Consider the following 13,768-nt stretch of genomic DNA (forward strand, 5'->3'; position numbering starts at 1 on the left):
GTGTTAGGTTTCCTTTCATTTTTTCTTTATTTTGGTTGCGCTTGTACAATGCACCACGTTTTTGTATATAGTTTTCTATTAGGTAGTATTTTTGATAGGTTTAATTTCATCAGTTGGGCTCATGGACCCTGGATTGTTCATCTGTACATAGTTCACCATTGGATTATTCTCTTTTTTTTTATTTTCATCATGGAGCAATGGTTTTCACTTTCATTTTTCCCTTGGATTTGCTTTGTTGGACTGTGACTTTGGACACCATTTCTTTTGGATTTCTTTGGATTATGATTTCTTGTTTTTTATTCTTTTACGGACATGCAGCTTTTCTTTTATTATTCCCATTGTTGTGTGTTGGATTTTAATTACATTCATGTTGTGTTTAATACATTTTTTTCTTCATACTTCGATGTGTGATATTATCTCATTGGTTTCATGCATGTCATGATATGGGTTTTCACATTCACTTGCACCCATTGTGTGTGTGTGACGGACATGTGTTCATTTACATACTTGCCATTGGGGTTGTATCATGTAATTGCCTTTTCTATGTGGGTGGATGCAATACTTGGTTAGGTGTTTGGGCTGGGGAGGCTGCCCACAAGGGCCATGATTGAGGATCGTGGTGGGGTGGGGTGCAGGGGGACATGAGTGGGACATGAGTGGGGGCCTGCTGGCAGGTGCCCTGCACTGCTGGTGGGTGGGGGTGCAAGGGGACATGAGTGGGGGCCTGCTGGCAGGTGCCTTGCACTGCTGGGGGGTGGGGTGCAGGGGGACATGAGTGGGACATGAGTGGGGGCCTGCTGGCAGGTACCCTGCACTGCTGGGGGGTGGGGGTGCAAGGGGACATGAGTGGGGGCCTGCTGGCAGGTGCCCTGCACTGCTGGGGGGTGGGGATGCAGGAGGACATGAGTGAAGGCCTGCTGGCAGGTGCCCGGCACTGCTGGGGGGTGGGGGTGCAGGGGGACATGAGTGGGGGCCTGCTGCCAGGTGCCCTGCACTGCTGGGGGGGCAAGGGGACATGAGTAGGGGCCTGCTGGCAGGTGCCCTGCACTGCTGTGGGTGGGGTGCAGGGGGACATTAGTGGGACATGAGTGGGGGCATGCTGGCAGGTGCCCTGCACTGCTGGGGGGTGGGTGTGCAAGGGGACATGAGTGGGGGCCTGCTGGCAGGTGCCCTGCACTGCTGGGGGGTGGGGATGCAGGGGGACATGAGTGGAGGCCTGCTGGCAGGTGCCCTGCACTGCTGAGGGGTGGGGGTGCAAGGGGACATGAGTGGGGGCCTGCTGGCAGGTGCCCTGCACTGCTTGGGGTGGGGGTGCAAGGGGACATGAGTGGGGGCCTGCTGGCAGGTGCCCTGCACTGCTGGGGGGTGGGGATGCAGGGGGACATGAGTGGAGGTCTGCTGGCAGGTGCCCTGCACTGCTGGGAGGTGGGGGTGCAGGGGGACATGGGTGGGGGCCTGCTGGCAGGTGCCCTGCACTGCTGGGGGCTGGGGGTGCAAGGGGACACGAGTGGGGGCCTGCTGGCAGGTGCCCTGCACTGCTGTGGGTGGGGGTGCAGGGGGACATGAGTGGGACATGAGTGGGGGCCTGCTGGCTGGTGCCCTGCACTGCTGGGGGGTGGGGGTGCAGGGGGACATGAGTGGGGGCCTGCTGGCAGGTGCCCTGCACTGCTGAGGGGTGGGGGTGCAGGGTGACATGAGTGGGACATGAGTGGGGGCCTGCTGGCAGGTGCCGTGCACTGCTGGGGGGTGGGGGCACAGGGGGACATGAGTGGGGTCCTGCTGGCAGGTGCCCTGCACTGATGGGGGGGTGCAGGGGGACATTAGTGGGACATGAGTGGGGGCATGCTGGCAAGTGCCCTGCACTGCTGGGGGGTGGGGGTGCAAGGGGACATGAGTGGGGGCCTGCTGGCAGGTGCCCGGCACTGCTGGAGGGTGGGGGTGCGGGGGGACATGAATGGGGGCCTTCTGGCAGGTGCCCTGCACTGCTGGGGTGGGGGTGCAGGGGGACATGAGTGGGACATGAGTGGGGGCCTGCTGGCAGGTGCCCTGTACTGCTGGGGGGTGGGGGTGCAGGGGGACATGAGTGGGGGCCTGCTGGCAGGTGCCCTGCACTGCTGGGGGGTGGGGGTGCAGGGGGACATGAGTGGGACATGAGTGGGGGCCTGCTGGCAGGTGCCCTGCAATGCTGGGGGGTGGGGGTGCAGGGGGACATGAGTGGGGGCCTGCTGGCAGGTGCCCTGCACTGCTGGGGGGTGGGGGTGCAGGGGGACATGAGTGGGGGCCTGCTGGCAGGTGCCCTGCACTGCTGAGGGATGGGGGTGCAAGGGGACATGAGTGGGGGCCTGCTGGTAGGTGTCCTGCACTGCTGGGGGGTGGGGGTGCAGGGGGACATGAGTGGGGGCCTGCTGGCAGGTGCCCTGCACTGCTGGGGGGTGGGGGTGCAGGGGGACATGAGTGGGACATGAGTGAGGGCCTGCTGGCAGGTGCCCTGCACTGCTTGGGGGTGGGGGCGCAGGGGGATGTGAGTGGGGGCCTGCACTGCTGGGGGGTGGGGGTGCAGGGGGACATGAGTGGGGGCCTGCTGGCAGGTGCCCTGCACTGCTGGGGGGTGGGGGTGCAGGGGGACATGAGTGGGACATGAGTGGGGGCCTGCTGGCAGGTGCCCAGCACTGCTGTGGGGTAGCGGTGCAGGGGGACATGAGTTGGTGATCAGTAGTGCATGCTGACATGTGGCTTGGCTGGGGGGCATGCTCATGGTGGATGGGCTGCCTGCGGGACATGACCAGGGTGCGGGGTAGTCCCCTGTGGTGTGGGCTTCCTGCAGGGGCCGTGGAGGGTGTAGAGGGAACACCTGGGAGGACCCACATTGCCAATTCACATGTAGAACTCCCTGCACACCCCCGAAATACACGTACCCTGCTGAAATCACGTGTGAAACTTCCAGTGAACCCCAGTAATACACGTACCCCACTCGCACAGGCCCTTTCGCGTTCGAAACTTCCCGCGCACCCCCGAAATACACGCACCCTGCTGAAATCACGTATGAAACTTCCCACAAACCCCAGTAATACACGTACCCCACTCGCACAGGCCCTTTTGCGTGTGAAACTTCCTGCGCACCCCCAAAATACACGTACCCTGCTGAAATCACGTGTGAAACTTCCTGCGAACCCCAGTTATCCACGTACCCCACTTGCACAGGGCCTGCCGCGTGTGAAACTTCCCACGCACCCCGAAATACATGTTCCCTGCTCAAATCGCGTGTGAGACTTCCCGCGAACCCCAGTAATACACGTACCCCACTCGCACAAGCCCTTTCGCGTGTGAAACTTCCCGCGCACCCCAGAAATACATGTACTCTGCTGAAATCGCGTGTGAAAATTCCCGGGAACCCCAGTAATACACGTACCCCACTCACACAGGCCCTTTCGCGTATGAAACTTCCAGCGCACCCCCGAAATACACGTACCCTGCTGAAATCTCGTGTGAAACTTCCTGCGAACCTCAGTAATACACGTACCCCACTCGCACAGGGCCAATCACGTGTGAAACTTCCTGCACACCCCCGAAATACACGTACCGTGCTCAAATTGCATGTGAGACTTCACGCGAAACCCAGTTATCCACGTACCCCACTCGCACAGGGACTATCGCGTGTGAAACTTCACTCGAACCCCAGTAATACCCATTCCCCGCTTGGCGTTTGTTGTTTGGCAGCCCTGTAAACTGGTCCAGGGTTAGCGCAGCCCTTTGCTCTGGATTGGGGATTTTGATGGCTTTTCCTTGCGCTAGGGGCGTTCTTGGGGGCGTAACTGGCGCTGCTGCAGGGTCGCTGCACCACTCTGCGCCACGGCTGGTTTGGGAGGCTAAAATCCATGAATACGCTGTGCACGGAAATGGATTTTAGCGCACGCGGCTGGCGCAGACATTCGCACGCGCACACTGTGCACCAGCCGCATGCGCCACTTGTGCGTGAAATTCTATGAAATACCCCCTTAGTATTAGTGCTTCCCCTCACCACTAGCTTAGTTTGTATTGTCATCTTAACCCCAGTATAGTAACACACAAATACAAGAATAGCCGTCCCAACTTCTTTTAGCTGGCCATTGCACAATCACACACCTCCACATACATCCTTACCATCATACTCCGACACTCATGCGCACATACATTGCACAACAGCCCGACTCGCACTTTCATTTTTCCTCCAACAGACCCCAAAGAATGCCTACCAAAATGCAACTCCATAGAAAGCAACGCAGAAGTAGAGCAAATCAAAATAAAAGTGTCCAAAATAAGCATCCATCGCTAGCAGAATGTGTACAAAAAGTTCAAACAAAACAGCTAATACAGTCATTAAGCGCAACAAAACAAGCTTCCAGTACAGAAACCTTGCCTCCTGTTTTAAAATGTAAAATGAAACAGAAAGTGATTAACAAGAATTCAGCTATCACTACTGCTAACACTGCACCTATAAATCTTGATGTATTGACAAGTAACCATACCAAAAAAAAGTATTTTACAAAAAAAATTCTGCCACAGAGTCCTTCAGAACCTTATAAAAACAGGAGAGAAATCATGCACAACCCTTAAAACCTACCGTAGAAAATTAATCTTAGATGCTCAGTGCAATCCTTCTCAAAAGGAAATTATTTATTTTAGTTTTAAACAGAATGAAACCACTTACAAAACTAACTGCTAAACTACAAAAAAGACTTTTCAATAAATGGAATATCAACAAAATAATTTCTTAAATATCTGTGGAGGTGAATGGAGTCACACCATGAGCACAGAACCATATTTTAATGAAGAAGCATACAAACAAAAGCAAACATACACAATTGCCATGCATAGCAGTGGATGAGGGTATGAAAAACTTAATAACACCATTATGGAACAAGAAACTCTGCTCACAAAAATATCCCCAGAAAACTCAGTATCACCTCCCCATTCTACTGAACCAAAACGTTCAGTCTACAAATGGCCGTGCACATCAATGTGTAACATTGCCAAAAAATCTTTCAAATATTTACGGAAGTTCCTCAATCAGTATGTAAAAAGTAAAGACAAATTCAAAATTAAACTACTACAAAATATGGATGCCTGTCCAGTGCGCAAAGATACAGGACTACAAGGACATTCATTAGCCTGCATTTCAGGACCTATTTGCAAAAGCACCTTCCATCATATCAAAATGATATCAACACATTATTCAACTATAAGAAATCTGGTCCATAAACTGTACTATGCTAAAAGTCCTGCTTTAGCCCTACTCAATTTAAATAACAATCTTCTAAATGGTACAGCCAAAGAACTACTCGAAGAAATAGAGCATATCCAGAGAAAATATTTTGGAAGTGAAAGCCACTTACAAAATGCATTAGCTTTACAACAGACTAGCAACAATTGTGCAGATGGCAACCTTCTACTGCACACATACAAAAAAGAATACTACAATTTTAAAGTACATCAGCTGAAGTACCAAACCATGTGTGTGTGTGTTGCCACAGAACATTTTATAAAAGTATCACCAAAACTGTAGACATAACGTACAAAATAGAAGACAATGAAGATTCCAAATGGTTTGAATTAGCTCTCTAACTTATAGCAGAAAACAAATACAAAATCACTGACCCCTTAATACTTTGCAGTTACTGCACTGCAAAACTTGACAACAACCAAACTCCTTCACATTCTATCACAAGTAACTTGGAATTATTCCCACTACCAAAACCCCTGCAACAACTCAATTTATACGAGAGCATCATAATTCAAACAGTGCACCCATTTCAAGCAATAATACGCCTTCAACCAAAAACAGCAAAATGACCTCCCTCTGAATTAGTGAAAGGCATTTGTGGCAAAATAGCTTATTTACCATTAGATCTGAAAGAAAATGTACACACTCTGGGAGTGCAATCTTTAATTGTCTTAGTAAATGGTGTACCTACAAAAGACAAAATAAATTGGCAACAACTCGTGGACTTACATAAAGTTAGACAAGACTTGCAATATCTAAAAGACAACAATGAATACTACAAAGAAATGAATATTGAAGAAAACCTGAGAGAAACCATTGAAATAATTCAAGAGTCACCAGAAACTGGTCAATTTCAACTTCTACATCCTGCTGAAGTATCTAATATTTTAGACCATTTTACAATTCAACCATTACACTCTAAAAACACCATGGATGATGCACTGGAAACGTACCAAATGCGACAAGCCAAAGGATCACCAACCAGCATATGGGAAAAAAGTATAGAAGCACGTGCCTTTCCTCTACTCTTTCCTACTGGAAAAGGATGAAGGTACGATGATAGACCCACACAAATAACAGCATCAGAATACCGCTTGGTCAAGACACTGATGCCACTGTTTTACAGTTTCTCGAACAAAATATCACTTGTGAAATTCCTTCACAAACAGGGCCTCAGTACGAGAATGGAGGTAATGAAAAAAGGAAGGCGGTATGGTAATACCGGCATCGTTAATGGGTCCGGTGCATTAAGATCCGACAACCCGTCAATATCAGCACCGCCCATACCATGCCCCCTCACACCGGCATGGGCGCGTACATGCGCCCCTTCGGGGAGTAAATACTGGGATGCCGGTAATAGGAGGACATCACAACCCACGCGGGCATGCAAGTACCGGCATCCCGAAGGTGGTAATTAGGCATCGCGGACCACCCATTAACAGCAATCAGAAATCAAGCCAACTGCCACAGGTGCACTCAATGGAGCCTGGCCCAGTATAAAAGAAGTACACCCACACACCACACCCCTTACTACACCAAAATGATACCACTAGCTGTTGCAATCATGGCTCTGGAGGACATGCCTATACTGGTACAACTACAGCAACAACAGCAACTACACAAAAACGACAGCAGCAACAACAGGCAGCACAGAGGAGACGCAGGAGGAGAAGGAGGGTGAGACAGGGCCAGCAATTACCACCAGTACAGCCTCGTATCAGACCCAATCGATTCCCTGTACCAGTTGGACGGGACACCATCACCACCATAGTGGACATGATAGGCAATGACATTGCCAGCCTCAAAGAAATAGGCACTGCCTTCCCCCTCTACTAAAGGTGGTATCTGTGCTTCACTCCCTGGCCACAGGCACCTACCAACACACAGTGGGGCAGCTGCATGGCATTTCAAAATCACTGTTTTCACGCATGCTGAAGCAAGTGCTGGATGCCCTCCTGAAGCACGCTAGCACCCACATATCCCTACCACGGACTGGCCAGGAGATAGCCGACACCAAAGTAGGCTTCCATGCACTGGCAGGCATGCCCAATTGTGTTGGTGCCCTGGAATGCACCCATGTGGAATTGGTAGTCCCCCATGCCGTAGAGGCGGTGTACCTCAATCACAAGCAATACTACTTCATCAATGTGCAAATGGAATGTGACTCCAGCAAGATCATCACACATTGCTGCACCCGATTTCCTGGATCAACACATGATGCCATGGTGCTGTGTAAATCCATGCTACCCTGTCACATGGAGCGACATGCTGGACCACGTGCCTGGCTGCTTGATGAGTTGCCTGACTGGCCCATGGCAGTGCTTTGGGGTAGTGATGTGTTGGGATGCATACTCCACCTGGGTGGGAATGGGGGGATGCATACTCCACCTGGATGGGAAAGGGGGGAGGCATACTCCACCTGGGTGGGAAAGGGGGGCGATGCATACTCCACCTGGGTGGGACTTGATGGTGAGTGGAGAATGCACGCAGAGCTAAACACTCCTGACCTGAACCTCCCAACCCCAACATGACACATCACTGGCACACATTTGACCAATTACGTATATCAATGACAACATGTAAGACACACAACCTGGCCACCATGGGCATGTCAGGCAATGCATGACTGAACAGGATTGCAACTGTGCCAATGTGGCTAGTAAGAACATGCACAGTGTAGTATACACAGCATAAATGGGCGGCAAAACATAGTCCTACAACCACAGTACATCCGCATCAGCATGCATGATTTCACCTTGAATCATCTGAACAACGCCATCCAGACTACCACACCATATTGCAGTATAGAATGCATCTAAACAATATTCGTGCATACCTACAGGGACATGTGCAGGTCGACAGCAAATAGCTGCAGCCATGACTGTGTATCCTGAAGGTGGAAGCTCAGAGTGACTCACCTAGACCTATCTGTATTCGCTTGCAGGTGATGGAGTATATCCCTTGAAGCCGTGGCTACTTACCCCTGTGTGGAACCCGCGGAACAGCCATGAGGAGGAGTACAATCGGGTACATACATGTACCCGTGTTGTGATTGAGCAGACCTTTGGCCTGTTGAAGGCGCGGTTCCGCTGCCTAAGCAGGTCTGGTGGAGCACTCCTCTATGCGCCTGAGAAGGTGGCAAAGATCACCATGGCCTGTGTCATGCTGTCCGGAGAAATGTACCACTGCCACCTGACATCGACATGCATGCACCGGGTGAGGATGATGAGGATGAAGATGGAGGGGAAGCAGCACCCCTGCCAGTACGTGATGCACAGGATTGCCATGCAGTACGCCAATCACTGATTGACGAATGCTTCTGACCCACAGGGACGTTGATATATATGTGTCAGTGACACTTTGTACACTGTGTCCATGTGGACATGCACACAGGGAATGTGTGGAGTTGGGCATTGTACACCGTCATTAATTAAATGAATACACACAAAATGAACAATGTCCAACCATTGAATGTTTTTTAACACAACGGATGTATTGATAACAACTGGAGAAAGTGCAACCCCCCCCAAGCCCCAGTGAACTCCCAAAACCCCCAGTGAACTCACAAAACCCCCCAGTGGACTCCCAAAACCCCCCAGTGAACTCCCCCTAATTCACCCATTCACCACCAACACCATCTGAGCCACTCCCATAGTTCCTCTACACTATTTCCTGGACTTCTTGATGTCCGGGGACAGCATTTCAGAGTGCCTCGCACTACGTCTTGTTAGACGCACAGGGCTGGAGGGTGCAGAGGAAGTGGGGGCAGAAGAAGCGGGTGTGGTGGATGGGGTGGAAGCCGTGGGGATTTTCACGGCTGGTACAGGTTGTGGCTGCTGCATGTGCAGCAGGATGGAAGTGAGGACCTGCGTGATGGCCCCCCGACTGTCTTTCATCAAGGATGCCGAGGCATTGACGGCGGCAGTGTTCGCCTCTATGGTGGCTGTGGTTGCTGCTATGGCCTGGGCTATCCCACACCTCGTGTCCTCCCCATCAGCGACATATTGTCTGAGCAGGTCCAACATAGAGTCATGTCTGGCCTCCAGCCTCGCTAGCCATGCCTCAAGGTTGTTGGTGGGAGCAGCAGTGGTCGAGGGTGCTGTGACCGGGCCTGCAATGGCAGTGCTGTCCTCAGGGAGGCTGCTGAGGTCAGAATCTTGCAGTAGGGGATCCACACTGCTGCAGGTGGGTGAGGGCTGAATGTGGGGTGGGGCGGTGGGCACTGGGCTTGGGGAGCGTGTACATGGCACATGGGTCAGTACATCCCGGTCCACATCCTCCTCCACTGGGGTAGCAGTGTTGCTCATTGGGTCAACAGCCTCGCCTTCCACTGATGTAGCCAGCTCAGTGTCCACAGTGTCAGGCGCTTTGGGTGTTGGTGTGGGCTCCGAGGCTGCCCCGGAGGTGGTGTTGTCTGTGGCTGTTGTCTTTGGCCAGGACGTGGATGCCCTTGCGGCTGGACCCTCGCTGGCATCTTCTCCATCGGTGCCTGGGGGGTAGAAGAGATGCAGGGCATCAGTGATGGTGTCACATGCTAGATGCATTATATGGTGCTGTGGAGTATTACATTTATCATGCATTCATATTTTACAGGTGTGTCACACAGGGTACTATGAAGGGGGCATTTTGGCATTTGATGCATGGCAGGTGGCATGCGTTGTGTTGGGGTTTGTGTGATGTATTACATGTGCACGGTCCATGTGTGTTGGCTGTGTGTTGGTAATGGAATTGGCACTCAACATGCATTTCAGTGTGGCAGGGTTTGGCCCTCCATCTGCACAAGGATATGTTCATGTGTGTGTTGGAATATGCATTGCCTTGCCTAGGCTCTCTTCCACATCACTTGTGATACATCATGGTTTCCTCTACAGGGATCTGCAGGCTCACTCACCACCATCTGCAGATGTTGCGGCACCCATCTCCCCAAATCCCTCGATGGACTCCATCTGAATAAATGTGCTTGTAGTCTCCTCCCAGCTTGTCAGTTTGGCAGGTGAGTGGGGACCCCTGCCTGTGGCCATGGCCTCCCTCTTCTTGCTGGCCAGGATATTCCGAACCCTGAGGTGGAGGTCATCCCACCTCTTTTTGCAATCCTTCACTGTCCGTGGGGTGGTGCCGACTGCCGACACCTTGCAGGCTACCTCCTCCCAGATTTCCTTTTTGCGCTGCTGCACCTCCCTCTTCAGGTTCTGCAGGTTGATCTCATCTGCATGTGCTGCAAGAGTGTCTGCCAGCATTATAAGTTCTGCATCTGAAAAATGCTTTTTGTGCAGGCGGGGGGTTGTTTTCCGGGTAGCCTTTGACATGGTGAATGGATTGACACTGGTCTCTCGTGAATGCTAGTGATGGTTTGGGAGGATGGGAATGGATTGTGTTTTTAATGATGGCCGCCGCCACATTTCCCATTCCGAAGCGATGACGTTACTTCCGGGTCCGGTATTACGAACCCGGTATTAGCATGATGTTATTACCGAGTCGGTATTAAGGGGTCCGCCTAGGCGGAGGCAGTATCGGTGGGTCCCGTGATGGCGCTATCGGGGGGTTGGAGGGCCTTTAGCGGCATGCCGGTATGGCCATTATCAGCATGGGGGTTCGCGCGTGCTCACGCACTCGTAATCACCCGCTATTAGCGGCGTCATACGAGCATGGACACGCTAGTACCTCCATGCTCGTAATGACCCCGTTTTTACCACGCTCCTCGCAATGAGGCCCATAGGGACCTTCATGCACACATTTTACAATTTCAAAGACACAAATGTGGGAAATATTGTCATCGCAAATATAAAAATAAAGGTAAATACTACACCAAATGCCGCTTTGGTTTCCCTAGACCAGTTACAACATCAGGTCAAGTAAACAACTCCACGGGCCTCATTACAACTATTGCGGAATGGGTTTAACGGCACTGCTAATGGTGCCAGCGCCGTTAAACCCATTCCGCAATATTACGAGGTTCCCTCGCAGGACCCGCTCTGGACGTCTGGTTTTACGTTCAGGTTTTACCAGATGTCCAGAGTGGGTCCCGCGAGGGTACCAGGGAGCTAACAACGCGCCGGTCGTAATCGGCTACACCAAAATGATACCACTAGCTGTTGCAATCATGGCGCTGGAGGACATGCCTATACTGCTACAACTACAGCAACAACAGCAACTACAACAACAACTACAGCAGCAACAACAGGCAGCACAGAGGAGACGCAGGAGGAGAAGGAGGGTGAGACAGGCCCAGCAATTACCACCAGTGCAGCCAGTAGTACCTCGTAGGCAGCCACCAATCCCTCGTATCAGACCCAGTCCATTCGATCTAGCCCCTGACCAGATCCATACCCTGTACCGGTTGGACCGAGACACCATCACCACCATAGTGGACATCATAGGTAATGACATTACCAGCTTCATAGAAATACGCACTGCCATCCCCCGCTACTAAAGGTGGTGTCTGTGCTCCACTTCCTGGCCACAGGCACCTACCACCACACAGAAGGGCAGCTGCATGGCATTTTACAACCACTATTTTCACGCATGCTGCAGCAAGTGCTGGATGCCCTCCTGAAGCACACTAGCACCCACATATCCCTACCACGGATTGGCCAGGAGATAGCCGACACCAAAGTAGGTGTCCATGCACTGGCAGGCATGCCCAATTGTGTTGGTGCCCTGGACTGCACCCGTGTGGAATTGGTAGTCCCTCATGCCGTAAAGGCGGTGTACCTCAATCACAAGCAATACCACTCCATCAATGTGCAAAGGTTATGTGACTCCAGCAAGATCATCACACATTGCTGCGCCCGATTTCCCGGATCAACACATGATGCCATGGTGCTGTGTAACTCCACGCTACCCTGTCACATGGAGCGACATGCTAGACCACGTGCCTGGCTGCTTGGTGAGTTGCCTGACTGGCCCATGGCAGTGCTTTGGGGTAGTGATGTGTTGGGATGCATACTTCACCTGGGTGGGAAAGGGGGGATGCATACTCCACCTGGGTGGTAAAGGGGGGAGGCATACTCCACCTGGGTGGGAAAGGGGGGCAATGCATACTCCACCTGGGTGGGAATTGACGGTGAGTGGAGAATGCACGCAGAGCTAAACACTCCTGACCTGAACCTCCCAACCCCAACATGACACATAACTGGCACACATTTGACCAATTACGTATACCAATGACAACATGTAAGACGCACAACCTGGCCACCATGGGCATGTCATGCAATGCATGACTGAACAGGATTGCAACTGTGCCAATGTGACTAGTGTGACCATGCACAGTGTAGTATACACAGCAGAAATGGGAGGCAAAACATAGTCCTACAACCACAGTACATCCGCATCAGCATGCATGATTTCACCCTGAATCATCTGTACAACGCCATCCAGACTACCACACCATATTGCAGTATAGAATGCATCTAAACAATATTCGTGCATACCTACAGGGAGATGTGCAGGTCGACAGCAAATAGCTGCAGCCATGATTGTGTATCCTGAAGGTGGAAGCTCAGAGTGACTCACATAGACCTATCTGTATTCGCTTGCAGGTGATGGCGTATATCCCTTGAAGCTGTGGCTACTTACCCCTGTGTGGAACCCGCTGAACAGCCATGAGGAGGAGTACAATCGGGTACATACCCGTACCCGTGTTGTGATTGAGCAGACCTTTGGTCTGTTGAAGGCACGGTTCCGCTGCCTAAGCAGGTCTGGTGGAGCACTCCTCTATGCGCCTGAGAAGGTGGCAAAGATCACCATGGCCTCTGTCATGCTGCACAACATGTGCGTCCGGAGAAATGTACCACTGCCACCTGACATTGACATGCATGCACCGGGTGAGGATGATGAGGATGAAGATGGAGGGGAAGCAGCACCCCTGCCAGTACGTGATGCACAGGATGGCCGTGCAGTACGCCAATCACTGATTGACAAATGCTTCTGACCCACAGGGACGTTGATATATGTGTCAGTGACACATTGTACACTGTGTCCATGTGAACATGCACACAGCGAATGTGTGGAGTTGGGCACTGTACACCGTCATTAATTAAATGGATACACACAAAATGAACAATGTCCAGCCATTGAATGTTTTTTAACACAACGGGTGTATTGATAACAACTGGAGGAAGTGCAACCCCCCCAACCCCTCAGTGAACTCCCAAAACCCCCCAGTGGACTCACAAAACCCCCCAGTGAACTCCCAAAACCCCCAGTGAACTGCCCCTAATTCACCCATTCACCACCAACACCATCTGAGCCACTCCCATAGTTCCCCTACACTATTTTCTAGACTTCTTGATGTCCGAGGGCAGCATTTCAGAGTGCCTCGCACTACGTCTTGTTGGACGCACAGGGCTGGAGGGTTCAGAGCAAGTGGGGGCAGAGGAAGCGGGTGTGGTGGATGGGGTGGAAGCCATGGGGAATTTCATGGCTGGTGCAGGTTGTGGCTGCTGCATGTGCAGCAGGATGGAAGTGAGGACCTGCGTGATGGCCCCCAGACTGTCTCTCATCAATGAT

The sequence above is a fragment of the Ambystoma mexicanum genome, chromosome 5p (assembly GCF_040938575.1).
Source record: "Ambystoma mexicanum isolate Mex_15411 chromosome 5p, UKY_AmexF1_1, whole genome shotgun sequence".
In the NCBI taxonomy this organism is placed as follows: domain Eukaryota; kingdom Metazoa; phylum Chordata; class Amphibia; order Caudata; family Ambystomatidae; genus Ambystoma; species Ambystoma mexicanum.